Here is a 5552-nt window from a genome sequence, read left to right as displayed (position 1 = left end):
CTAACTAGATCAGCAGTGGAGTTTCATGCTAATTGCTATACTGTAGCAGCCCTGCTACAGCTCTGAATGCTAGTGGAATGCACTGCTGCTTTTATTGAATATGTGAGGCATCACAATTATTCAATCCAAACACACATCCTCAGCAAATTTAGATTAGGTACAAGTGGGTAAAGCCAAGAATTCAGTCCACCCAGAATTCATAGTATGCTCTGTATCAGTTCAGTCCTCACATCATATCAACTGCATTTCAGATTTGAATTTCTCTCATTCTTTGCTATCCATTCACCCTTGAGGCAGGTTGGATGTATCATAGGGTGGATTGGGGTAGTGATGGCACCCAATTCACCTCAAACTTGCATCGGTTCAGATCTGAACTGAGCAGATCTGTAACAGCAGAATTCAGATCTGAACTCAAGTCTGAGTTTGGATCTGAATTCTCAATTGCCTTACCTTCAGTTATTGCTACCAAATTATTTTTGGGGAATAGCAGAAGTGCCCTAGGGTGAATTGGGGTGGTGATGACACCCAATTCCCCTCAAAATTTCATCAGTTCAGGTCTGAGTTCAGAGGAACTCAGATCTGAACTGTTGCAGATCTGCAGTAGCAGAATTCAGATCTGAATTCAAATCTGAATTCTGATCCAAATTCTCAATTGCTCCTCTTGTTGTTCAAAAGATCTCCCCACCTTTTTTTTTTCATTTTTTTTTCTTTTTGTAATGAAAGAAAAAAAAATAAAGTCTGAAACACAAGCAACTCTTTTCGGCTGAGTGCTGCAGATCTGAAATCTGCTGATCTGAGTGCCGAATGCAACTCAGATCTGCAACACTCATGTTTATGTGAATTTTTTTTTTTTTCTTTTTGAAGGGAACAACACCAAGATTGAATAGAAATCAAATATGCCTTTATTAAAATGAAACTGAAACTAGAAAAAGAAAGTAATCTACTTAAGAAAGAAGAAACATAACTACAGTAGTACAGCAGTTGCATTCAAAACTAAAATGTAAAGTTAAGAAAATTAAACCAACTATGAATGCAATGCTGAACGATACCAGATTAAGAATGCTCAATGTTTCCTAATATTGCTTCTATAAATCCCCGGAAACGGCGCCAAAAACTTGATGTGTGGCTCATTGTGACACTAGCAAGTGCACTAGCCGTTCAAGTAATAAAGTAGAGAGTGAAGTATCATTCCCACGAGGATTTAGGAAACAATTACCAATACTAAATTGAGCACTTCTTATCTGATCAACAAATAAATCAAAACTCTAATGAAAGCTAAGAAATCCTAAATTAAAATCTATCTAAATCATTGGCCCAATTGCCTTCAAATCAGGTTAGAAGAGTAAGCAGTAAATGTCAATCTCAGAATTCAGCAATCTATCAATTTGGATCATTCGAATAAATCATGATTGAGCCTAGGTTTGGCGAAACCCCAAGGTCATGAACAGCCTCTCTCAAGCGCATGTTCATCCTATGCATGAGTGACGGTTCTTCTATCTCTAGCAAGAATCTAATCCCCATGCATAGGATGAACATGCGCTTGAGAGAGGCTGTTCATGACCTTGGGGTTTCACCAAACCAAGGCTCAATCATGATTTATTCGAATGATCCAAATTGATAGATTGCTGAATTCTGAGATTGACATTTACTGTTTACTCTTCTAACCTAATTTGAAGGAAATTGGGCCAATGATTTAGATAGATTTTAATTTAGGATTTCTTAGCTTTCATTAGAGTTTTGATTTATTTGTTGATCAGATAAGAAGTGCTCAATTTAGTATTGGTAATTGTTTCCTAAATCCTTGTGGGAATGATACTTCACTCTCTACTTTATTACTTGAACGGCTAGTGCACTTGCTAGTGTCACAATGAGCCACACATCAAGTTTTTGGCGCTGTTTCTGGGGATTTATAGAAGCAATATTAGGAAACATTGAGCATTCTTAATCTGGTATCATTCAGCATTGCATTCATAGTTGGTTTAATTTGCTTAACTTTATATTTTAGTTTTGAATGCAACTGCTGTACTACTGTAGTTATGTTTCTTCTTTCTTAAGTAGATTACTGTCTTTTTCTAGTTTCAATTTCATTTTATTAAAGGCATATTTGATTTCTATTCAATCTTGGTGTTGTTCCCTTCAAAAAGAAAAAAAAAAAGAAAAAAATTCACATAAACATGAGTGTTGCAGATCTGAGTTGCATTCGGCACTCAGATCAGTAGATTTCAGATCTGCAGCACTCAGCCGAAAAGAGTTGCTTGTGTTTCAGACTTTATTTTTTTTTCTTTCATTACAAAAAGAAAAAAAATGAAAAAAAAATAAAGTCTGAAACACAAGCAACTCTTTTCGGCTGAGTGCTGCAGATCTGAAATCTGCTGATCTGAGTGCCGAATGCAACTCAGATCTGCAACACTCATGTTTATGTGAATTTTTTTCTTTTTTTTTTTTCTTTTTGAAGGGAACAACACCAAAATTGAATAGAAATCAAATATGCCTTTATTAAAATGAAACCGAAACTAGAAAAAGAAAGTAATCTACTTAAGAAAGAAGAAACATAACTACAGTAGTACAATAGTTGCATTCAAAACTAAAATGTAAAGTTAAGCAAATTAAACCAACTATGAATGCAATGCTGAATGATACCAGATTAAGAATGCTCAATGTTTCCTAATATTGCTTCAATAAATCCCCGGCAACGGCGCCAAAAACATGATGTGTGGCTCATTGTGACACTAGCAAGTGCACTAGCCGTTCAAGTAATAAAGTAGAGAGTGAAGTATCGTTCCCACGAGGATTTAGGAAACAATTACCAATACTAAATTGAGCACTTCTTATCTGATCAACAAATAAATCAAAACTCTAATGAAAGCTAAGAAATCCTAAATTAAAATCTATCTAAATCATTGGCCCAATTGCCTTCAAATCAGGTTAGAAGAGTAAGCAGTAAATGTCAATCTCAGAATTCAACAATCTATCAATTTGGATCATTCGAATAAATCATGATTGAGCCTTGGTTTGGTGAAACCCCAAGGTCATGAACAGCCTCTCTCAAGCGCATGTTCATCCTATGCATGAGTGACGGTTCTTCTATCTCTAGCAAGAATCTAATCCCCATGCATGCATTTCTTCAAATACTTCTAAGGCATCAATTCATATCTGAATTGATCACCAACTGAATTGTGCAAGTTATCTCTAACCTTGCACTCAATTCAGTTCTTGAATAGTAGATCTGAATTCCTAGAGTCTCTCTCAAGCACTCTAGGAATTCCAAGCTGTAGATTAATTCGGCCAATCTGAAAATTGCAGATCTGAATTCTCTTTCAAGCAATTCAGATCTTGCAATTTCAGATCTGAGAATTCAGATCTGAATTTTGAAGGTTAGTTGGCCGAATTACTCTACAATAACACTCTTATTCAAGAACTTCAAGTATAATTCATGACCATTTGAATGAATCAAAAAGAATTAGATTGCTGAACTAAAATTTTACAAGCTGAAATACATCAAGGAAGAATGGAACAAGGAGAAAAAAGAAAGAAAATATAACAAAGAAACTGAATTCAAATCAAAAGAGAATGAAACTAGAAATGATTTATTACAAAAGATCTTTGAATCACAAACCCTCAATTCGAACTCACCTTCTTCTTCTAGCTTGCTTGTCTTGAACTTCCTTCAGCCCTTCTTCTTCTTCTTCCTTGCGCCTAGCCTTCTTCTCTTCTCTTCTCTCAAGGTGGCCGAACCTCTAAGAGTGGGAGAGCTTTCCTCTCAACCAATTGAACAACTTTCTCCCCTCCTAGAGGCCTCCTTATATAGTTTTTCAAGGGGGCTCTTGCCCCTTCTTGAAGTCTCTAGAATTGGGTGTATTACACCCCTCATGAACCTTCTAGAGTGCTCCCTCCTTCTCTTCAAGAAACATCTAGGAGTTGCCGCCCGTAGCTCCCTTTGGGCTGCTATTTGGGCTACAACTTAGCTTGCTTTTGACCTCATGTGGGATACACTCTAGGCTGTTATTTGGACTAAAAATGGGCTAGGCCGAAATTTCCTTCTTGCTAGGCTTCTTCCCTTGGGTTTTCCAAAGAGTTTCACTTGCTCTTCTTGGGCCAAATGAAATTCTCTTGCTCTTATGGCTGGGCCGGGCTGAACTTGATAAATTTTGGGTTTTTCTTTTCTTGCTTTTGCCTTCTTTTTGTTGATTTGGCTCCCCCTGAAATCTTTCTTGCAATCAAGCTAAAATAGGGCAAAATCTAATTAAACCAGCATAAAATTTCATGCAAAAACCTCATAAAATATAGATAAATTGTAGGTTCATCAAATACCCACACACTTAAGCTTTTGCTTGTCCTCAAGCAAAGACTTCAGCCATAAACTTAATATTCCCCCCTTCTGTTCTCACCATTTACCTAGTGAACTTTTTAGTTAGAAATGCATTGAAAGTGCATCCCCGATCATTACCTTTGTCCAACAAAGGGGCTGATCCTGTCACTATGATCACCCACTCAGATTAATTCTCGGATTGTCCCAACATACCCAGGTTTTGACCCCCGCTAAGGATCTCACTGATTGGTACATCAAAGACAGCCCGATCCGACACCTAGTGCAGTATCATAATCGAGTCTAGGGGTCGGGTGTAACTTTCCAGTTTTGCCCATCAATCTCCAAGGTCTAGGGCAATACTGGAAATCTGGTCCAGTTCAAAGATTCAATTAATCCCACACTGTATGTGCCTAGGATCTCACCCCGGTAGCTGAGACAAGCCACCCCATCCGACTTGGTGGCACCACAGTGTCAGCCTTGTCAGGATAGGTCTCCCCAGACTGACCCACTTGCTGTGAACATTCTGATGTGTGGCACATTGTGACACTAGCAAGTGCACTAGCCGTTCAAGTAATAAAGTAGTGAGTGAAGTATCGTTCCCACGAGGATTTAGGAAACAATTACCAATACTAAATTGAGCACTTCTTATCTGATCAACAAATAAATCAAAACTTTAATGAAAGCTAAAAAAATCCTAAATTAAAATCTATCTAAATCATTGGCCCAATTGCCTTCAAATCAGGTTAGAAGAGTAAGCAGTAAATGTCAATCTCAGAATTCAGCAATTTATCAATTTGGATCTTTCGAATAAATCATGATTGAGCCTTGGTTTGGTGAAACCCCAAGGTCATGAACAACCTCTCTCAAGCGCATGTTCATCCTATGCATGAGTGACGGTTCTTCTATCTCTAGCAAGAATCTATTCCCCATGCATGCATTTCTTCAAACACTTCTAAGGCATCAATTCAAATCTGAAATGATCACTAACTGAATTGTGCAAGTTATCTCTAACCTTGCACTCAATTCAGTTCTTGAATAGTAGATCTGAATTCCTAGAGTCTTTCTCAAACACTCTAGGAATTCCAAGCTGTAGATTAATTCGGCCAATCTGAAAATTTTAGATCTGAATTCTCTTTCAAGCAATTCAGATCTTGCAATCTCAGATCTGAGAATTCAGATCTGAGTTTTGAAGGTTAGTTGGCCGAATAAATCTACAATAACACCCTCATTCAAGAAACTTCAA

Source organism: Nelumbo lutea, chromosome 1 (assembly GCF_056320005.1).
Source record: "Nelumbo lutea isolate HS-2025 chromosome 1, American lotus-T2T, whole genome shotgun sequence".
Taxonomy (NCBI): Eukaryota; Viridiplantae; Streptophyta; class Magnoliopsida; order Proteales; family Nelumbonaceae; genus Nelumbo; species Nelumbo lutea.
Note: the sequence above shows the minus strand (reverse complement) of the source record.